The sequence below is a fragment of the Acomys russatus genome, chromosome 15 (assembly GCF_903995435.1).
Source record: "Acomys russatus chromosome 15, mAcoRus1.1, whole genome shotgun sequence".
Lineage (NCBI taxonomy): Eukaryota > Metazoa > Chordata > Mammalia > Rodentia > Muridae > Acomys > Acomys russatus.
Window position 1 is genome coordinate 15981220 of NC_067151.1, and position 24350 is coordinate 16005569.

Here is a 24350-nt window from a genome sequence, read left to right on the forward strand (position 1 = left end):
TATGAAACTGCAGGGTAAGGATAAAGCCCTCATTCTCTTATTTGTTCACCAGAAGTGATGGCTATTTTAAAATAGTAATGTACTTATAAATGGTTAGATAAATCTGTCTGTTCAGCAACCAAGAACCAATTCCTCTAAAAGCCAATTAAGGTGCATTTTTAACTTTCAGAGACCTTGCTGGCATTTCCTATCCACCTAAACTCCTTTCTCTGTGTTGAGTCAGTGGTTCCCTTTAAGATATGCATGTTATTATGAATTAGTCTACTGCATTCTACCACTAAATCAATAATATTTAAAAGCTGTATAAGTCTCACAGTGTCTGTGCTATGCTGCAAATTCACGGCGTAGTCTCTGCAGCTCTGACATCTTTCTCAATGAGGTGACAGTATTGATAATTCACTTGGGCTTTATTGGTAAATAATCCACATGCATTATTGATGAATAGAAGATGCTAAACCAAGAAGCTGATAAAATGAAGTTATCCCGTGTCAGACCCAGCTGGCAGTAAATATAGAGGTGGTGCCATATATGGGACAGCATAGGAGCTTCTGAGCTATTTATAAACAAATTAATGCTGTCATCTCTTTCATGTCATTAAACCTTTATATGGCAAAAGTAATCCTGAGGGCCTGGTGAGAGAGACAGGCCAGTTGGTAAGGTGCTTGCCATGCAGGAAAGACAGAACCTGAGTTCGGATCCTCAGCCACCACATAAAAAAGCTGAACATGCATGTGACCCATGTACATTATCTTAGTGCTGGGAAAGTGGGTTCAGAAGGATCCCTCAGGTTTCCTGAGCCAAATCAGTGAGTTCAAGGTTAGTGACAGACCCTATCTTTAAAAATAAGTGAGATGGGGCCAGGTGGTGGCAGCCCACACCTTTAATCCCAGCATTTGGGGAGGCAGAGGCAGGTGGATCTCTGTGAGTTCAGGGCAGTGTGGTCTACAAAGTGAGTCCAGGACAGCCAAGGCTACACAGAGAAACCCTGTCTCAAAAAACAAACAAACAAACAAACAAGCCAAAAAACAAAAACAAAAAAAGCAAACAAACAAACAAACAAAACCCCCCAAAAAAGAGCTGACGGCCTGTTAGCTGGGGGCAGGAAGTAGGAAGTGGGAGTCCCAGCAGAGAGAGGAGCTCTGGGATATAGCCAGAGGAAAGATTTGCCCTGGACTCTGAGGGAGATGGTCACATAAAACTGAGGAGAGGTAGCCAGCCACGTGGCACACGTAGAATAAACGGGTAAAATAAGTTATGAACTAGTCAGGGAATGAGCCAAACTTATGGTCTAAGCATTTATTCATAAATAATAAAACCTCAGAGAAGCTATTTCTGGAGCTGGGGAGTGAGATGAACGGCCTGGGGCTACATACCTCCGTGCGGTTGACACAAGCCTGGTCCAGGACAGCCAAAGGAACACAGAGAAACCCTGTCGTGGAAAACAGCAAACACACAAAAGAATGGAGTGGGGAAAACCCTTGACGTTAGCATACAGCTTTAACATTTAAGCATATACACATGCATAGAAACACACAACCAATATACATGCGCACACACCACATGCACATGCTTGAACACACACATGAAACGCACACAATAATCCTAAAGCAAACAAATAGAACAGTGGCTGTGATCTGACACCAATGTCATCAGTACACCTGTGTTATTACTAGCTTTGCCACTCAAATTATCAGGATTTTAAGAAGACTACATACATGTAGTATGTTATACCATACATGTGTGTAGATGCATATATAAGTATGCATTTATTAGTATGTAAATTGCGGCAATGGAATTGAACAAAGGGTCTTGCGCATGCGGTGTGAGCACTCCACACTGAGCCGCAGTGTGAAGAACAGACATTAAGACAAAAGCAGACGCAGGCCTAGTGGCGTGCTGGCTACTGACAAGCAGATCTCTGGCAAATCCTCTCTTGAGAAGCCAGAGAGACATCAGCCTTTGCTGATCTCTGTGACCAACACTGCCACCACAGCCGAGTCAAGTTACACCACAATCTTACCAATCCTTGAGCTGGGATGGCGCCTACCGTGTGCCCTGGAGAGCTGGTGGGTATCTTAGCCACTGCGTGTTGTTCTAGTTTCCATCTGATAGTACCAGGTGTATTATCTGACACAAGTGGGGCAGACGTACTTTTCTCTTTTGTGTGTGCTGGGGACTGTGAGCTGGCTGAACACTTTATCACTGCTGCATCTAAACTGTGAAATCATCACACTTTTAAGAATTGTTCTCATCTATGGCGTGATATTCGAACACGTGATCCCTATTTCCTAAAGCCAGGCTGAGGTCTGTGAGGTAAGACAGCCCATACGTGTGTGTCCTTCCCTGACTGACAGCCAGAGTTGTAATCAGTCACTCCCCACCCTCTCTTTTTAGCCCTAGTGACAACGCTGACTCTAGTGACTGTGAGAAACTTAGCACAGTGCCCAAGGATGTATGAGACTAGCACAGCACACAAGGACGTGAAGGATGTGGAGGCTTTGTGGGGCACAAGGACTGGCAGTGCTTTCTGGGTACCCTGGCTGCTAGGTCACACTAGATCACAGCTGGAGGAAGCAGAAACACTGCTGTCTTGGCATATGAGGTAGGAGAGTGTGCAGCTGCTCGGAGCCCTTCTAGCCCTGCACCCACGCCCTTCTGTCTCTCCTGGGGTCTCTCCACTGTCCCCACAGGGCTCCTCCGGAAGCAGGCATTGCCTTCCTTCTGAACAGCCATCTCTTCTCTAGCTGAGGCTTTCTTCCCACCTCACCCAACACACATGTTCACACACTTGGCAGTGAAGACAGAATCTCTGGAATGGGAACAAATTCATTTTCCCCTTTCCTGCTGGTCATTGAACCTGGGGTCTCCTCATGCTAAGGACACAAATTCTCTTGGCCACTGAAGAGAATGTCCTGAGGGACAAAACTTCAGCTAATAGCATAAAACTTTTATCCCATGAATATTAATGCTGTCTCCACCCATATTTTATCTATGATAAATGTTTTGAAACAGAATGTTTCTGTAGCTTCAGAAGTAAGCTGTGTGCATTCCCTGAAATATGAAAAAATGTGTAATAAAGAATCATAAAATTATTTAGACACAATGAACTACAAACATTCATAAATAACCAGGAAGAAGGATGGCTTAAAGAGCCCAAGATTAAAATAAAACAAAAACTACTCCCCTCTCCAAACCGAATCTTAAGTAAATACTGGAAAAGAAATATTAAAATATAATCACTAAAATGTAAATATTGAAAACAAAACAGCAAGCATAGGACAGTTTCCCCAAACCCCTTTCCGAATGGGAACTGTCAACGCCACCTGTGAGTTTGTCTTTGTTCAACCAAAGGGTCTATGTAAGTCCTCTGCATGGTTCTAAATATATTAAAAACTCAGAAGCAAAACCTTTCTAAAAATGGCCTTTGCCTCAGAAAACTGGTACAGCGTTGTTCTAAAGCTCTCCAGCAATATTGCTATAATAGACTGCACTTCCGGCCACGAGGATTGGAAAGGAGTGTGAGGGCAGATGTCAGGGCCAAGGGTGACTCTCAGTGGCCTCTCCAGGGCTGCGAGTAAAATCAGAGTCTGATCTACTTTATGTTGGATGTCATGGTCTCAGTCGCTGCCTCTTAAAGCCCTGGTAGCTCACCCTGTCACCATCAATCTACTCCAGCGCTGCAAAGTGCTACTGACTGGCCTTGCTGTCCAGAACAGCATTTAAGAACCGGAGAATACACAACGTAGTAGTATTGTAGCTGAACGAAGAATGTCGTTAAGCAGAAAACAAGGGGAAAGGGATTCAACTCAATGAAATACGTGGGTATTGGGAAGACCTCAGGTCCTTTGAGACATATAGGACCCTGGCCATCACGGGTAAGAAGCTTAGATCTGGACACATCCATTTTTCTTCCTATCCCCTGGGAGTCCAAAGTGTTTTAGGGTGATTCCCATCTTCGGAGCGATGGGGTTCTTTAGGGATGTGTGCTGCCTGGGATACTCATCTTTGCAGTGCCTGGTGCTAATCCTCCCCAGGCTCCAAGCATGTGATGAGTGGTGCTGGGATAAGGAATATAAATTTACAGATGGTTTCTCTGTTGTTTTCCCTCCAACAGCTCATGCTAGCTAAACCCACTGGTATTTGGCAGAGGCAATCACACTTCTCATTCTAAACTTATGGCATTTGTTGAAGCAGAGGACAGAGCTCAGAACAGCACCCACGGAATTTCCACCCTATCCCTTCACCAGTCCTCCTTGCCTGGGCTAACAAGATATTTTCTCCTCTTGTCCACAATAAGCCCCACCCTACCCACTCCCTCCCTCCCTTCCTCCCTCTCTCTCTCTCCCTCTTTTCCTCCCTTCCTCCCTCCCCTTTTTCTATTTGTATACATCTCTCTGAGGGGGCAAGCATGTGTGTGGTGCCTCTGCCACACGGAGGGCAGAAGACAGTGTCTGATCAACTCCTCTATGCTCTTCCCATGTTTCTTTGAGGCAGGGCCTCTCACTGAACCCGAGGCTCGTGTTTTCTCGGTTTGCCGGGATGCTGTGAAGCCCGGAACCATTTCTGTTTCTGTGCCTCGCCCACACTTAGAGCTAGGGTAACAGGCGTGTTGGGACCCCCAGCTTGCTGCATGGGTGCTGCGATGTGAACTCCGTCCTCAGGATGGTACAGCAAGCACTGTTAACTGTTGCACCATCTTTTCTGGGCATCTCAGTCCTTCGGCATCACTTACAATTCTACAGTTCTATGCAGATAGAAGGCAAGCAGGATGAGAGCAGCTCACAGCTTTGAGAGCCATAGGAAGGATCTTGGGGTTTGTTTTGTTGTTCACTATTCCCATCTGTCCCTGGTATATCACCCCATGGATGTTTACGGTTCCCAAATTCCAGAGAAACTAAGCTTCATGATGTTTGTTTCTTCAAAGGCTTAAGCCAAGAGAGGGCCAACTATGGGCTGTCTTCACTGTTTAAGAGCAAGTAGAATCTTTTCTTATTCCCTCTTGTCATGTGGCTGCTTTACTGGCCATCAACGACAGACAAACATTCATGTATGATGAAATGTCAAGACAGAAGAAATTAAAGCTCCCGATCCTCTTTGTGAGAGTGGCCTCTGAGCAGCATCCATGCACTGTTCAGCTGTTGGGAGTCTAATTAAAGTGTGTGGACCATAAGCCCTAGATAAACAAGGAGAGGGAACAGGCCTGCTATTGCGCGAGTGTCACAACTGGGGCCGTGTCACCTGTCTTATAGCTGGTGTTAACACTCACCCAGCCTCCCCGTTAGCTAACCAGTTTGTATCAGACTGTGAGCTTCTTCACATCTCCCTGTTGAATGAACAGGATGGTTTCACCAAGAAGGAAAAAGAGGTTCCCCAGGAAGGCTTGGTTCCAGCTCTAGAGAGGTGGTTGGTTGCCAAGGCCCGAGCCTGAATTAATAAGTGCGGGTCTCTTTCCTGTGCTGACCTAAGGGCCCTCCTCCAATCACTCACACAGATTTGAGTCTTCATTTAAGAACATTGGGCACAGGAGCGTGATCTGTGGCCTCTAGGGACATTTATAGAACTTCTCTATTTTCCCTGATGATGTGGCTTGAGTCCAGAAATTACTGATCCTTTGGTGAGACCTCATGAGGCATAAATGGATAATGTGTTTTGCTAGGTTTGGCCAACTAGTGTTTTAGTACTGTCTTTTTTTACAGTGCAGAAACACAGTGAAAACTAGCTAATCTAAAGTCATACATTAAAAATAGTAAGACCATAAGCTCTTAACTGCAGTCTAAAGAGAAATGTTCACTATAATAAAATAACTCCTTTATGGCCAAAATCTACATCAGGGGTCTTCCTCTACTTTTGTCACCCTTAGTTCTTAAAGACTTATTTATTTTTTATTTGATGTATATGTGTAAGTGCCTGCATGTGTCATATCTAAACGTGCACCAAGAGCATGCTACTGCCTGAGGGGTCCAGAAGAGGCCATCGAATCCCCCGGAACTGGGGTTACAGTGTGGGTGCTCGGAACTGAACTCTGGTCCTCTGGTAGCCCAGCACGTGCTCTTAACTACTGAATTGTCTCTCCAGCTTCTCCATCTTATTCTCAAGGCAAGGTCTTTCCCTGGACCTGGAGGTCCTCAGTTCAGCCAGACTCACTTGCCAGTGTGACCCAGGAGCCCCCCTCTCCAGCTCTGGGATGCCACATGCATGCTGCTGTGCTTGGCTTCGAGGTGGGCGCCCAGGGTCTGAACTCTGCTCCACTCTTGTGAGACACTTTAGCAACTGAGCCAGTCCTCCAGTGCCCTGATTACTTTTCTATCTGAGAGAAATTATTGATTGGCTATTCTGCTGGGCCAGACGCTATTTCGAAGGAATGCTGGATCAGATAATAGGCAGTCACTGCAGTCAGAGCACCAAGAGTCGAACTATGTTCTGGGCAACAAAGAAGTAAATCCAGAATGTGTCAGGAACTGCTAAGCATAAGGAAGAAAAACGAGGGAAACTGAGAATGATGGGGTCAGGGTAGAACATTCTGTTCTAGAAGAGTCACACCCAGAAGGCCTCACTAACAAGACAACATTGTGGAGGCCATGTGCTTGCAGATGGTCAGGGGTGTGAGCTCCAAGCTGAGGGGCTAGCCTGCACAAGGGCTCTACAGCACCTGCCCGGTGTGCACATGGTGTAGCAGGAAGGCCTGCATGCTTCCAGAGGTGAGAAGACCAGAGGCAGCTAATGGAAGATCCTGTATAGCCTGTGTGGGCCAGAACAGAGGCTGTAGGCGTGCATTCTAAGTGAGAGGGAGCCTTTGGAAGCCAGTGAGGAAGCATATGCCATCAGCTCACTTCCTTCACACTGGGCAGCTATAACTACTACCATGTGAATTAACCTTAGAGCAGTGGTTCTCAACCTTCCTAATGCTGAGACCTCTTATACAGCTCTTCATGTTGTGGTTACATCCCCCCAACAACACAATTATTTTGTTGCTACTTCATGACTGTGATTTTGCTACTGTTTTGAATTGTGATGTGAACATCTGATATGCAGGGTATCTGATATGTGACCCCGTGAAATGGTAATTCAATTCCCAATGGGGTCGGGACCCACGGGTTGAGAACCTTTGCCTTGGAGGAACACAAAAATGGGGCAGAGGAAATCGTGATAATAGTCCTTATAAAAGAGGATGTTCGCTGGGATCTGTATGTAGGAAGTGATGAGAGAAGCAGTTCCTGAGGGCAGAGATAAATAAGCTGAGGTGCTTGTTTAACTAAAGCAGACCTGATCTCCAGGCTCTCCCAGCATCCCTCAGATGTGATAAGACAAACAGTCCCCAGGGGCTCCTTTTAGCTTTTGGTAAATGCAACCAAAAAGGCACAATTAACAGAATGTTTATTATCTTAAATAGAAAAATAGAAGCAATGTTTTCCACCTCTCCACTCAGACACTTCTATTTTTAATAGCTGAGGTCCCTGTTTAACTAACCTGACGTGGCCTCTGGGTTCACCCAGCACCTCTCAGTCTCCCCCTGTCACAGGGCATGGCTGGCATACCCTGCCCCGCTCCGTCAACTTTCCAGCTCACAGGCTGGGATTCCTCTCCCCAAAAGGCCCTTCACTATATTATCCAAACATTTTGACCCCCTCCTTTCCCCCCTCGCCTTTCCTTCTCCTCTTGATCCACTCTGTCTGCACACACACATATCTAAAGCTTAAAAGATAACACCGTGGCCGGGTGTGGTGGCGCCTGCCTTTAATCCCAGCAGAAGCTGGTGGATCACTGTGAGTTCGAGGCTAGCCTAGACTACAAATGACTCCAGGACAGCTAAGGCTACATAATGAAACCCTGTCTCAAAAGAAGAAGAAGAAGAAGAAGAAGGAGGAGGAGGAGGAGGAGGAGGAGGAGGAGGAGGAGGAGGAGGAGAAGAAGAAGAAGAAGAAGAAGAAGAAGAAGAAGAAGAAGAAGAAGAAAAAGAAGAAGAAGAAGAAGAAGAAGAAGAAGAAGAAGAAGAAGAAGAAGAAGAAGAAAGCATCCACTTACAAGAGAAAACTTGCAGTACTTTTCTTTCATAATGTCATTTTACTTATCAACTAAGTAATAACCCATTGTGTAAATGTACCACATAATCATTATTCATTTGCCAGTTTATAGAAAAGTAGGTTGTTTCCAATTTCTGGACATTATGGATAAAACTGCACTAAACTTAGATGAGCAGATTTCTCTGCAGTAAGATATAGAGACATATGCTAAGAGCAGTGTAACTGCCCCTTGTGGCAGATCTATGGTTAGCCATTTGAAGACCTTCCACACATCTTTCCATGGTGTCTGTACCATTTGTACTCTCACCAGTATGAATCCGCTTTCCCCTTCCCCTGTAGTCTCACCATCATGAACTATTGTTTCTTGTATTGATTTGGTCATTCTGACTGGGATAAATAAAAGTTCAAAGTAGTTTCAAGTTGCTTTGCCAAGAAGCTGCAGATGTTAACCTTTTCAATGTTTTCAGTCATTTGTGTATCATCTTTTGAGACTTCTCTATACCCAATTTTTAAATTGGGTTATTTGTTTTCCTGATGATCAGTTCTTTTTAGTTCTTTATATACTCCACATATTAACCCTTTATCAGACGTATACTTGGTAAAGACTTGTCACTATTCTGTCAGCTGCTGCTTTGCTTGAATGATGATGTCCTTTGCTGAACAGACGCTTTTGGGCTTCATGAGGTTCTGTTGATCAACTGTTGGTCTCAGTGCCTATGCTGTGGGTTTCCTGTCAGAGTTCTTTGCTGTTCCAGTGAGGTCAAGCCTAACCCCTACCTTTTCCTTTGTCAGATTGAGGGTATCTGGTCCTATGTTGAGGTCCTTGATCCATCTGGAGTTGAGTTCTGGGCAGGGTCGTAAGTCGGGCCCTGTTTGCACTCTTCTGGGTGCAGCCATCTTGTCCTGAGCCCCTTCTATTTACAGCCAGTGAGGGCACTTACTAACCCCTTTGCCCGTGTTGCTTCTCACATCTCAACTATCCCTCCTGCTCTCTTCATTCTTCTCCTCCCTAAAGAATATGCTCGAACTGTCACAGGGAGATTATGTAAATGATATGTCTGCAAATTTCATTATTCCCAGTTTGGGTATAGAATTCAATGCAGTTTGATAGACATTAATGTCATCTTCCTCATACTCATTTTTACTCGTGTGTGATTTCGTGCTTTTGTTGCACATAAAGAGCACCCAATATCTGAACCAGAATGGAGGCCCTGAGGTAAGTCTGTGCCTCAGGATGCAGGAGACACTGGATTTCATTCACAGAAACAGAACACTGTAATGGGAATGGTATTTGTTGAAGTTGTCCTTGCGTGTTCATTATCAGTTCCCACGAGTGACTCAGAAGTTTGTGTCCATTACTCCCTTTTACTTCCCATAGTTTTAACATAAATACATAGACGTGTTTAACTTCACTTATTTAGAGGCATATACAATAGGTCTGCCATGGTTAATTTTCCATCACCATCTTTTACAATTGTATTTTGTAAGAAGGGCAGTTTATCCAATTTATTTATGCCTGTAGTTTATCCTAGTTTATGAATGGGCCTAATTTTATTTGAACATCCTCTGTGGTTATGCTGTGAGATATTTATGGAATTATTTTGCTATCAGTGTCGATGATGCTTTGAATATTTTAATTTGCTAACTTATTTAAATATTTTTCCTTGTTATTAGTGTGTCTGTCCATTTGTCTCTGTTTTTCTCTGTGTAGTTCTGTTGTTTTTTTTTTACGTATGTCTATGTCTCCTTTGTCCCCACTTTGTATGTGTGTGTGTGTGTGTCTATATCTGTGTGTGTGTCTGTCTCTCTTCCCTGCTATCCTGTCTGTTCTGTCTGTCTCTGTCTCTATCTCTGTCTTTGTCTCTCTATCTGTCTCTGTCTGTCTCTGTGTGTGTGTGTGTGTGTGTGTGTGTGTGTGTGTGTGTGTTCTCTCTCTCTCTCTCTCTCTGTCTGTCTCTCTCTCTCTCTCTCTCTCTCTCTCTCTGTGTGTGTGTGTGTGTGTGTGTGTGTGTGTGTACAGGCTTGTGTGTGTGGAGATCAGAGAACGACTTTGAGGAATCAGTTCTTTCCTTCCACCTGCGGGTTTTGGGGTTTGAATTCAAGTCTCCTGGCTTGTGTGGCAAGCACTTTACCCACTGAGTCATCTTGCTGGCTCTTCTAAGCAGCCTTATATGTACTGACTGGTGCACATTTGCAAGACACTGCCCTAAGGTGAGTTCCTACTGGCAGCTTCATGTACAACCTCATTAGATAACATTAATTGTCGTTTCTAAGGTGATATCCCTATTTAAAATCCTCCAGCAATGTTCAAGTATTCTCCAACTCTGGGTTTATCAGACTCTAGTTCTCCCTACTTTATGGCATAAACTGCATGACTCAAGGCATGAATACTTTAATTTGCAGGCTCTGCTTATGACTTTTCTTTTTTTCCAGCCGTGTTAAAGAATGCATCTGGCCAGTGCTTTCCCTCTCCTGTGCTCACTTGTCTGGCTTTTCTATCTTGACTTTGTTGGTTTCATAAGAAGTTTCATTGTCCTCTTTCATCTAAAAATGTTGCTGCCAAGAATCCTTTGGCTGCTTTAAGTTCAGTCTCTGAGGGTTGTCAGGGTTTCTTCTTATTTCCAAAACTTCACTGTATCTTGTTTAGAGAAGAGACTTTTATTCTGGGTGGTACTGTTTAGTGCTATTTTTAGAATGGAAGAGAAAATCTTACATGCCATTCAGGAGTTCTTTTAGCCAGAGAACAGCCACCTTTCTTAACCATCAGACTTTCTTCTAACAGCTTGGCCACTGCCTCCATCTTCTGTCCCTCCAGAATTCCACCGGGAGCAGATTCGGACATCTGGGACACAGTACAGGAATCATCTGGCTCCGAGCAGATACACAGCGTGGTGGGAGGGGCTTCTCAACATCTCCCTTTTATGAGATACCACATTTTCATATTATTTTTCCTGCATCTTCAGGGAGGATTTCTAGTCTTGGTCTTAAGCTCATTGTTGATTTACCCTTGGGTTATATATCAATTGTTATTTACTGGCCTTTAAAATGTGATCTTCAGTTGGGGATGTCGCTCAGTTGGTAGAGTGCTTGCCTGGGTTCGATTGCTAGCACGGTATAAGCTGGGGTTAAGGGCACAGTCTGCATTGCCAGCACCGGACAGGTAGAAACAGGAGAATCTGGAGTCCAGGGTCATCTTTGACTACACAGAGAGTTTCAGGGCAGCTTGGGCCACACGGCACATCATTCTTTAAAAGATGTGATGTCCAATTAATTCTTTCTTTCTATAGAGTTTCAATGTTTCTGACAAAGAAGCCGGAGGCCGGGAAGATATTTCCCACAATAGATATCTCAAGCTGTGGAGCCAGAAAATTACAAAGACTGTTTATTGTTATTCCATTCTTGATTAAAATTAAGCTGACACCAGAGGCTGCAGATGGCAAATGGCGATTTAATGAAGAATTCTAAAGCTCCTATTCATTTGGCTGCAATGAAAATGAGTTCAAGTGCAAAGCTAGCCACTACATCCCGTGATGTAAATAAATATGAAAACTGAAAATGTTCACAGGAAGCTCAGCCAAAGGATACCAAGAAGAGTAGTGTCAGCCCACCCAGGGCTTTTCTTGCCAGGCTTATGCTGATGGTATATTTTGCCAACACAAAATTGAATTTCAACACAAGTCTATTTATAATGCAGGATGCAGAGCTGTCTGGCCATGGCGAGCCATTTATTTCAGTCACCCCTACAATGGTTGACTTGGGACTTGGGACATGAGACCTGGAGTAGTGTGCTAGAGGATGTTTGCCATAGAAAGCCATGCTTGTCGGGTAAAGATGTCTGGTGTCTTGAGTTTGATCCTCAGGACCAACAGTGTGGAAAGAACCATTTTGGTAAACTGTGCTCTGACCTCCACATATACATCATGGCACAAACATGTATGAGCACGTATACACATATACGCACACTAAAATTAAAAAAATGTAATTTCTGTAGAAGGAGAACCATTCTGTTTTCCTAATACTGCAAATTCTTGTTGGGGATAAAGTCCAATCCTCAGTGTTAGGATACATAACCTTTGAGCAGCCTCTCATTACTGCAGCAATGAGCTCAAATACACACACACACACACACACACACACACACACACACACACACACGACCTGGTCTTGCTATGCAGCCAAGGCTGGACCTGAACCCATGATCTTTTTGTTCTAGCTTCTCAAGTGCTGAGATTGTAGGTGTACTAGAACTTCTTAAAATTAAATTTTTTTAAATTATTAAGGATTAGTAGTTATGTATAAGATACTACTTTTTTTTAGTCTTGTATAAAGTTTATCTTGAGCTTTGACATTTTCCTAACGTCTACCCTTTGGGCTTTTGTATGAGTCTTGCTATTGTGGAGGCTGAGAAATCTAGTTTGATTACATTTATTTACTCTCCAAGAGAAGTTGCTGAAGTTGGTGTGCACAGAACAAAGCTGGAATAAGATGGAAATGCAGAGAGACTTTATCTTGGAAGTTAATTGTGTTGTTCAAAGGTTAAATTTCTAGGCCCAATATTCAATGAAAAGATTCCCAAAATGAATGCACTAAAAATAAAATACATAATGAGGGTGACGATCTGAAGTCTGTATAGAAAGACTGTGGAATTGCTTCCCGGAAGGTACGCCATCATGACCAACCAAATCTGTAACAGAAACTTTAGTTATGAAGCTGGGTGTGGTGGCGCATCCTAGCACTCAGGAGGCAGAGGCAGGCAGATGACTATGAGTTGGAGGCCAGCCTGGTCTACAAAGTGACTCTAGGACAGCCAAAGGTACACAGAGAGACCCTGTCTCAAAAAAAAAAAAAAAGCTCAGTTATGTTATGTCAATGTGTTTTGTTTTAATCCCAAGTGTGAGATACAGGGCTGCTTATGATTGCCTCATGCTCTGAGGGTGATATGATCCTTATCAGCTGCAGTGTGAGGACTCTGAGAGGGTATAAATGCCAGAACATTGAGAGGAAAAGGCTCCAAGAAAGAAGGAGGCTGCTGATGCTCGCCCCCTGCTGCTCCCGGTTGCTGTGGATGCAGTTTGAGGAGAAGAAGTTGGAGACGCCCTGAAACAAAGATTGGACTTGCCCAAGGGAACCCAAGGATCCTAAGCAGTGGGAGGTAGCTAAGCGACCTCTGCCCCTTCTCCTCACTAACTTTCTTTCTGGCCTGCCTGGTATGGGGTGTTGGAAGGGTTTGGGGTGGAGAAGGGAGGAAGAAGCATAAGATGAAAAGGAAAATTTTATGAAAGGGAAAATTTTTAATTAGCATTAAAGCAACCAGAACAGCAGAGCTCTCAGCTCTCTAACTCATAAGTGCAGGTCGGCAGGTATGCTAGCCCGAGGTCCCAGATGATAAGTCACAAAGAATGCGGAACTAGGAGACAAAGGACTATTGAGTGTTCCGGGGACCGGCTGGCCACAAAAGATAAGGAGGGTACACAAGGGCAAATTCCTGAGAGAAACAGGTACCAGACATGGTTGAGTGAGTAATGAGCCAAGACCCCTCATCCGATCTTATGGTGTTTGCTTAATCCCCTTGAGGCCCGCACACAATGTTTCAGGTTTGAGTTTAACCAGATGTGTCATTAGCTCAGATAAACATCTACCCTCGGGTTCTGAATTCCCGTGTGATTAAGTCTGACCTTACCCCAGATCTGCCTACGCAATTTGCTGATGTTCAAATGTTTGAAATAACCAATTGTGTGTGGCCGCGCCAAAACTTCCCGTTTCCCCCGACCTTTGACCATATAAACCCCAAATCCCTGGGCTTCTGGGTCAACCCCTCTGTTTCCTGCGTGAGATACGTGTCGACCCGGAGCTCTGCCAATAAACTACCTCGTGCATTTACAGCAAGATGGTCGTTTGTGTGTCTTTTGGTGCACGCCATCCTGAGGCTTGAGTGAGGGTCTCCCTTCGGGGGTATTTCAAAGAAACCAAAATAAAGTGGATGAACTACGCCAACACAAATCCTGATGTCCAAGGGTGGACAAGAAGAAGTAACAAAGCTAATGGTCACGGCAGTGACAGCCCCACCAGAAGGACTTTACGTCACCAGGCTGAGCTTTAAAAAGACTCTCTTTGCACTTCTTACACTAACCTCAACTAGATGAATATAACTATTGGCAATTAAAATACCTAGCCAGACATGGCGAAGCACTTGTTATCCCAATATTCATGGCGTTTGCAAGTTTGAGGCTAGTTTGAGCTACATAGTAAAACTCTAGACAAAATAAATAAACAAACTCTAATATTAAAAAACAGCACAATAAAGGCTATGTGGTGCAAACCCATAGCTGGCCTCAACCTAAATGGAGGAAACCCAAAGTAATCCCATTAAAAACAAGACTGTTCCACTCTCGTTCTGTATAGTGCTCAAAGCCTTAGCTAGAACGTGACAAAAGCAAGAAATAAAAGAATCATAAGTGGGAGAGGAGACCAAGTATTCCTGTGTTTGTTCCTGTTTGCAGTTGATAGATGCTGCATTTAGGAGACCCCCCCAAAACCCCACAAGAAAAATCCTAGAACTAATTAACATTTAACCAAGGTGCACAATAATAAATAACACAAAATTTGGTAGCCATTCTATATACAATGACAAACACACCTAGAGAAAATAGTCTCATTCATAATAGCCTAAAAAACAAAACAGACAGTAAAGTAACTCTAAGGAGTTGAAGGAGCTCTACAATAAAAAACTTAAGAAATCAGAGAAGTCACTAGAAGACGAAAAGACCTCCCACGGTCATGGATTGGTAGAATTAATATCGTGAAAAGGGCCATTCTACCAGAAACAATTTACAGATTCAATGAAACCCCAATCAAAATCTCCATGCTATTCCTTATCAAAGATAGAAGAAGCAACCATAAAGCTCATTCATATGCAAGCACAGAAGACCCTGGGAAGACCCGAGCAAAAAGAACAAAGCACTGCCATGCCCACCCTCACATTGTACTGCAGAGAGAAAGCAACAGAACAGCAAAGTACTGACTAGGAGAACCTCACTGTAAATGTGGGTTGGACTACCGCATAGGCGGGGCTCAAAGGGCAAAGCTGATATTCTCTCATCCCCGCCACCCCTAGTCCCCTAACCACCCCACCACAATGTGAGCTGCTCTGGCCTGGAACCAGGAGTCCAAATAAACCCTTCTGGCTTAGATGGTTCGGTCAAGTATGTTTTTCACAGTGTTAAGTAGTCTGGCTAACCCAGGTGGATGCTTAGTGCCTTTCAACGGTCACCCAGCAGTACCAGGTCTGCCTTTGCAGACAAGTACTCCTCTAGTACCCTGTGTATGCTACTGTTTCTCTGTGCAAGTGAAAACAAACTGCAGCATACATTACACATTGGAAGATGGTAACAGAACATAGAACTCAATGTGAAAACCCGCGGAAGGACATAAAAGGTATTCGTGTTGTCATATAGAATAATTAACCATTAAAATAAAATAGCCAGCATTTTAATGCAGTTAGAAACTGGCAATAAAATGTATCTAGGAAATTAGACTATGCCCACTTATACATTAGAATGAAGATTACGTGAATTAATATCAGCCAAAGAAGCAATCAAAATAAAAAGTCCAGGGCTGGCCGTAGCTCCAAGAGTATGCAAGACTCTCGGTCTACCCCCAGGCTGGGAAAAGCATTGTCAGATAAGAAAGCAAAACAGTACAGAAGAGGACAAGTTCAAACGTATTAAACATCAAGGAGAGAAGCGAAATAAGTAAGTTATGGTTCTTATTCACCACCTAAGAGCAAAGTAGACAAGAGTAGAAGTTAATAAGCCAAAAGGGGAAACAGGGCAGCAAGAGCGTAAACTGAGTAGTGACTGAAAATACAGAGGGAATGTAAAGGCTCAGAGACTAACCATTGCCGTCACACCAAGAAATTTAAAAGTCTAAGTAGAAAAGTGGTGGTTTGGTAGAAAAATAGAAGTTTCTAAAATTGGTCAAGGAGCTATAAGAAATCTGTGTGAAATGGAAATGGCCGTTTCTCCTCTCTTTTGCCAGATAGCTCAAGGCTTAGGTAATTTCACAAGTCACCTTTACCAAAGCTCTGAGGGCCAGGCAGTTCTTACAGAGGACTGCTCCAGAGAATCGACAACTGTCAGCAGCCACACACTTCATCTGATGAAACATAGCACTGACAAAAACAGTTCTCAGTGAAACAACAAACGAATATTACTGATGAATAGAGATACGGAATGTGTTAGTACAATCTGTGAAGTTGCACAGGAAGAGCTTGTCCTGGGATTCCCCGGCGACCCGTGAGCCCGTAGAACTCAATCAGGAGAGTCTCTCCGTCCTTAGGTTGAGTCCAAAGGAGCATACGAACGGCCTATTAAACTCAACATCCATGCATGAAATAAACTCTCACACAGGCAGAAGCCACCACTAACTTGGCAAAGGTCTGCTTCCACACCTGGCATTTGTACCGGACTTAATTATGAGATGAGCTACCAATGAGAAGCCCTTGCCTCAGACAGAAATCCCAGGAAGAGCTGGGTGTGGTGGCACATGGAGGATGGCTCTGAGGCAGGAGGGTAACGAGTTGAAGGCTAGATCAGGCTACATAGGAGATACTAAACAACAACAAAAAACCCAACGCAAACAAACGAAACACTTAGTGACCATGATAAATAATATTTAACACAGTGTTTAAAAATCAATATGGATACATAAAATCTAAGATGGCTTTAAAATGTCAAAACTTTAGATAAAGACCCATCCCAGGCAAGCACACAGAAGCCTGAAGCCAAAAGAGAACTCTTGGGTAGGTGTTTTTTTTTTTTTTTAAATGTGTATGGGTACAAGCATGTGTGCAAATACATGTTGGGGTGTGTGCGCATATATGTCATATTCATGTAAAGGTCTACAGCTGGTGTGTGTGTGGGGGGGGGTCTTCTTTGATCATTTTCACTTTACTTGTTGAGGCAAGGCGTCAGAATTTATTCCAGAGCTCACTGATCCGCTAGAGCTAGCCAGCTACCTTAGGGCTCTTCATCTCTGCCTCCTGAGCTGGCATTGTGGTGAGTTAAAGGCCTGTCTGGAATCCGAAGTCTGGTTCTCTCGCTTGCCCCACAAACACCCCATCTGTTGATCCATCACCCCAGCTCTGGATACAACTACACATTCATCAAGGGACATAAAGACGTATGTAGATTTGTATACAAAGGGATATCTGTATTTGTAATAAATTCACAAAACCTATTTTTGAAAATGAACAGTTTGATTCTGAACTTATTCATCGTTTTATTCTATAGTTATGCATTTATATGACAACATAACTGACTCTTTTTTAAAAAACAAGGTCTCACTGTGTAGTCTTGGCTAGTCTGACAAAAATCTCACTTTTAAAAAACTCATAGAGACGATCTCTCCCTCTCTTCTAGGTGCTGGGATTAAAGGTATGAGCCACATCCAGCTAACTGTGATTTCTTTCTTTTTGTTTTTTGTTTTTTGTTTTGTTGTTGTTGTTTTGTTTTGTTTTCTGGTGTTTCTTGGGATTTTGGCTACTCAGATTAACTAAGCAGCTATATTAAGGTAATTTCCCATATTTATATCTTCAGCATTTCATGATTTATTCTGTGTACAGTACTACCCACTGTTTCTCCCACCTTCTCTCTCAGTGTTGGTTTCTATTCCAGGCAGAAATGATGGACGGCTTATCAGTTTTCCAGGCTTAGCCAATAAAAATATAGGTTGGATTCTAAAAATTAATATCATCAATTTTCATTTTCAAGACTTATGACAGTCAGGAACTTTCTAAGTACCTTCTCACCATTACTGTTGCTAGAATTCAACAGGACTTACGAAGTAAGGGTTCTTATCATTAACCTAGCTTTATACGCCAGGGCAGAGTGGAGGCCTATGTGTTAAATCCTTGGCTAGATCGCAGATAAAAACAGTGAGGCCCCCACTCAAGCCACTGTCAGCTCTTCTGCTGCAGAGCTACCAACTGTGCAACATGCTAACGGAGCATGGGCCTGAGGAGCATGCTTGCCTCAGGCTGCCCTGTCTCCATCTCCTCACATCACAGCCAGGAAAGCTGGGGTCTTACAGAGCATGGATTCCCTGGACGCGAATGGGGTCATAGGAGAGAGGGTGAGCTATAAAGCCAAGGTGGCTGGAATTACTGTATATATTTATTTATTTATTTATTTGGTTTTTCGAGACAGGGTTTCTCTGTGTAGCCTTGGCCATCCTGGACTCACTTTGTAGACCAGGCTGGCCTCGAACTCACAGCGATCCACCTGCCTCTGCCTCCTGAGTGCTGGGATTAAAGGCGTGCGCCACCACGCCCGGCACTGTATATATTTAAAGTGTAGAGGGTGACATTTCAACACACACATTCACCGAATGGATTACTATTTTACATCTATCTTTTTACATGTGTATGTGTTGAAAACACTTTCTCCTTCTCTCACCTAGAAAATTTTTAGTACAGTTTATATTGCTAATGGGTCCTAATGCTTGTCACTGACCTCTGCAATGTCCTCATACTGCATGACTTTGTGCCCTTTTGCCAACACTTTCCTAAATTTGTATTTCACACACTTAGTTTTTTTTTTTTTTACTAAGCCCCATGCATGAAATTATGTAATACTGGAGGCATATTTATACTGAAGATTATTCAGTATAATAATAGGCTCAAGAAATGGTTCAGTGGTTAAGAGTGCTTGCTACTTTCCCAAAGGACCTGAGTTTAGTTCCCAACATCCATATTGGGGTGCACAGAGGCTCCAACATATTCTTCTGCCATGTGGCATACTCCTCTCTCTCTCTCTCTCTCCCTTCCCCCACTTTACCCCCGCCTCCACTCCGTATAAGATTATTCCATATCAAGAATTCTAAATTAACTGAGTATTCTGTGTTTTATATGCTAATGCTAGGGATAAGTCTAGGTTTTTGTGACTTCGGCTTTTTGCTTGTTTGTTTTCAACCATTTCTGCTGAACCAGAGCTAGCCACAAAACAAAAGACTTCCAATGCAAAGAAAATAGCTTCCAGCTCTCACTCCTCCCTGCAGGAGAGATCTGAGGTAGCTGAGCTGAGAGAGCAGCTTCCGCAGAGATGGTTTTTAACATACAGATACGAGTCTGATAAAACTTGATTCTTGTTAATCAATCAGTAAATAGATCTATGTGTTTAGCTATGACACACGGATAGAATTGTCTCACAAGTGTTTTCAGTCTGCATACCAATAGCATGGCCCAAGGAACAGTGAGGGTTTCCTGCAATGCCTACAGAATATAAAATTAAGAGTGTCCCCAGGTGACAGAAAATGTTTATATTCCAACCATCAAATTTTAATGCCGTGAGGATCTCGAGGTTCATTTAGAAATTTTAATAATCATTAACATGCAGAGAGTCTTCCCTAAACATGAGTTAGCTCTGAATATGTACCCCATGAGAGTCAAGGCAAAGAGCTTGAGTTTTCACTATATTAAGACCTAAACTCAAACCTATATTCACTATTCCCTAACTTGTTTTTTTTAATACAGTTACTTTTCATTTTGCAAATTTTCAAACCCACTAGAAGGTTGAATGAATGCACAAAAAGTTCCGATACTCAGTTCAACTCACTGTATCTACATCTTGCCACATATGTTTTCTTGAGTGCAACACACACACATACACACATGCACACACACACACATACAAACACACATACACACATGCACACACACATACACACATGCACACATGCACATACACACATGCACACACACACATGCACACACGCACATACACACATGCACACACATACACACATGCACACATGCACATACACACATGCACACACACATACACACATGCACACACACACATACACACATACACACATGCACACATGCACATACACACATGCACACACGCACATACACACATGCACACACATGCATACATTCACACTTTCCCTTTCGCTCACCATTGGATTACACAGCACAGATATCATGACATTTTTATCTCTAGACCAAGAACATCCTAGAAATCACAATGCTATCGCCGCTTTTAAATTTTCAACAACATCTCAACATATAGCACATATTCAAATCTCCCTAGTTATCTAAATCATGACCATTGGAGCCCTACCCATTAAAACTGGCCTTTTCTTTAGTTTTGTTTCATTTCCTCCATCTAGATGGCTTCCACTCCTTTGGTTTTTCATACACCTCCGAGTACTGACCAGCTGCCCCTAGGGGATCGTACCTTATCTTGGCTTCTGGTTCCTCATGGAAAATTTTTCCAGTGTTAGCAGTGCAGAGGTGATTCTCTGAGTTCCCCCATTGGCACCACGAGTCTTAAAATGCTATGTGTCAACCTGCCTCCCACCACTGGAACCCTCATTATAAAGACGCATTTCCTTTTGGTAATTAGTACATACATTGTGGGGTGATCTGCAACCCACTGCTTAGCCACTTAGTAAAAATCCGGGCCGGAATTGGTTGTATAGTGCATATTACAAAATGATGATTTGGGCATCAGATCATTTGTTCTAGAGCCTTCGGTTGTCATGCTTGCAGGATGACTATTCCCCCCTTTCTCCCCCCTGCTTCCTCGTGATTGTTCATTTCGTGTCTTATAAATCATTACCACCCTTTTTTTTTTTTCAGATGTTGAAATTGTTCCAGAATTGGTCACACCTGGCACTTCATGCTGGTCCCTGTGCCCTTTAGATGCAGCCACTTAACTGTTTAACTCTTTCGTTGTTTTCTGGTGTTGGAGGGCCCTGCTGCGGAAGGTTGCAGCCTTGGTGACCTCACAGCTCTCTGAGCTAGGTTTGAGACAGAGGACTCCCTTCCCCCAGTGGGGCTTCCTATTCCCTGCCCGCCCTTATTTGGAAGATGTCCCTGAACTAGATGCCTGGCTTATCATAAAAGTAGCCTCTGACACAGCTTCTTGCAGAATGTTCCCCGCCCATATGATAATTAGGTAGTGAGTCCCTGCCCAAGGAAGGATAGGACTGTGCTGTTTAATGCAAATGAGCACTCGGCGAGTACCTAGCAGAGTGCCCCCTAGCTGCTTCCCTTTTCCTGTATGCTCCCCTTACTCCTGGAATAAAGCGAATCTACCTCCCTGCAGCTGGTCCTGGATGTCCTTTTGAGCCCTATGCCCCATCTCTGCCCCTCCTGCCCTTATGGGCTGGTGGCCAACAGCCTCCCAGGGAAGAGGAGACCCACATTCTGGTATAAGGTGTTCCAAGCTCACTTTGAACTTGAGCTTTCCTTGTCTCAGACCTTGAATCTCAAGTTTCCTCAAGGAGATGAGTCTCTTCAGAAGGAAACGATTCTTAGAAATCAAGATTTGGGTACAATTACTGCCGTAGTGAAGCATCTTCTAGGCCCTGCTAATCATGAGTTAATACTGATGTGCACAATCAGCTCTCGCACCGTAAGATTCTCTCAGCCAGCCCCTTCTTTAGAATCAGCTGAGGATCCCAAAATATTACTTCAGCATTAACTCAACCCTAATGAGTAAAACGAAGCACTTTTCAGAATTTTAAGACCCATCACTAACCTAGAAAATAAAGCTGTAAAATTATCTGCAAAATCTTTATATATCTTAGACAGTTTACAGTTTAGAAAATGCTTAAACAGTTTCTGAACCCATCTGTGTTGATGGCTGGCTGATTTCAGATATTGTTGAACTTTTTACATACATTTCTTTCTGATAAAAATCGTATATGCTATTTGTATATAAAACCATAAATGTTAGTAAAGTCTTGTTCCAGATCTCCTCTGTATTGCTCTCATGATGTCTGGAAAGGTAGAAAAGTAGGTAACCATATTGATTTGTGTTTATCTCTAGTTGGCTTTTTCTTGCAGAGAGGATAGCATTTTAATATACTCTGGGGTTTTCCCCCCACTAACAATATATCATATAAATGAGTCTCTATCAGCTCTTGGGTGCTGTTCTCATTATTTTTACAGCTACCCCCACCTCACCACCAGTCAGCTCCTTTCTAGACTGGCATTTGGATTGCAACCATGCATTGCTGTAGCTGACGGCGCCACCAGGGGTAAACTTGTGTGTGTATTATTTTAAATTGGTGACTTTGAAACGAAGGATAAATTTCTAGGAGCAGAACTTTGAAATCAGTAAGCAAACACCTGTATTTCCAAATCCTCATTCATACAGATTGGAACATTCTGCATCTACAGAAGCAATGGACAGAAGGTTCCTCGTTTCCCTAGTGCGTGGCCAGTGGAGTATGGTGTCAAGCTGTCAAATTTATAGGCAAGAACTAACACACGTCGCAGTATTTTGAATTTGGAAATGCAGTCATGAGCAGCTCACTAATTCTTTTTGCACTTTTCTTCTCTACATGGTTGTAATGGTGCACACTGGGAGGACACATCCAAGAGACGGAGCCAAGGGGTCAGGAGTTTCAGGCAACCTGGCCTACACTTTTTCCTTCTGAAGGAACCCAACTCAAACACAGGCCCAGAAACCTCACTGCTTACGATGACACCAACTGCAATAGCCATCCCCATCACAAGAACCAACCCAAATCCACTCCGCAGTCCTCTCAACGCTGCCTTCCCTGGGTCACTCTCCAGAACCTCACTCTGCTCACCCCACCTTCAAAGGTTGTTTGGATGGTCAACTGTATGCCACAGAAGACATCCTGTAGCTGCGGCAAATGCCACAGCCACAAGTAATTTAAGAGAGAGATTTGGCTGACACTACCAGGCCACAGCCTATTCTTGAGGGAGGTCTGGACAGGAACTTAAGCTGGCCCTTGGAAGCAGATCTGCTTCATACTCCAGGAGGAGTTTCCTCTAGCCTGACAGGGATCACTCGCAGCCAAGGAGTTTCATGAGAAACCATGGAGGAAGGCTGCTTTCTGGCTTACTGGCTCATTCTCTGGCTAACTAGTATAGATCCAAAGACTACCTGCTTAGGATGGGCCTCTTGCATCAGTTAGTAAAGGTAGTCTCTTCCAAACATGTGCATGGCCAATCTGATCTAGAAAATTCCTCAAATGGAGTTTTTCTTTGGAATGATTTGAGGGTGTACCACACTGATGCTTAATGCTAACTAGGGCAGCATCTAGCTTGACATTTTTCTGCCCTATCCCCATAAGTGCTGGGGTTACAAGTGTGCACCACCACACGTGGCTCTGTGTGTGTGTGTGTGTGTGTGTGTGTGTGTGTGTGTGTGGTGTGACATAGTGCAGACATCTTTCTCTAGAAGAAATATGTAGCCTAACAGCCCGTATAGAATCAACATCAGAAACTTTCAACAAGAACACAGATTAGCTCGGGGCTGCCTTGGGGTGTTAAACTGTGGAAACAGCCTTTGCAGACTTCCATGATTATGCAACATAGTCTGTTATCAATTAAGTTCCCTCTTATAGAAGAAAGGTGAGCCTAAGGGGCCAGAGAAGTAGAACAGGTTCTTGACTTGAATTTAGATTTGGTTGATTTAATGAAAGTGGAAAATGGAAAAATTAATGGTTTTTCAAATGGAGGAAGAAAAAAAAAAAAAAAACCAGGGAGTTCCAGACATCTTATAGTCCAACAGTATCGCTGATTCTCTTGTTCTAAGTGTGAGGGCTTTGTTAGCAAAGCCAAGAAGCTCGCATTCACAGTGTAAAAAGCCATATCGTGGACAGGAAAGGGTTACTCAAGGAACAGCCCAGCTTAGAGCAATATATCAGGTGCAAATTAATATGCAGCTAGCCTTATTGGGATGTTGCATATCTGGTGATCTCAACTCTGGCACAGTCTTAAATCACAGAGTATGCAAATTAGTTCTGAATAGGGAAAGTCCAAGTTAGAAGATGTAAGACCTCCCCAGACACATTTTGTTTATCACGATTATGAATATTCCACTTTTGTTCTTGAGAGACAGGGAAGGCACCACAGGGATCTGAGCAGAGGATTAATGCACAGTAGCCTGCATTCAAAGCCTCCCTTCGTCACCATGTTGGTGACAGACACGAATGGACAGCAAGGACACCAACCAGAAGGTATCACAACAAACCCAAGCAGGAGATAACACAAGTGTTGGCTAGATGGAAGGGGTGAAGTCTGCAAGAACTGGTCAGAGTCTGGTTTAAGGGTAAAGGCGAAGGCACAAACTTTTCTAGACAAGTGATATTTCTAAAAACTGTAAAGGGAAAGATGATGGAAAAAAAACCAATTTGAACAGAAAGGCTGGTGCTTTTTAATGGTGATAGATTGGCTTCAAAACATAGACTTGGTTATAAAAATCGGAACACATCAGTGATAGTGTTCGCCTTTAAAATTAGTTTGGGTAACTAACCACTGACAACTCAAGAAAATTTGCTGTT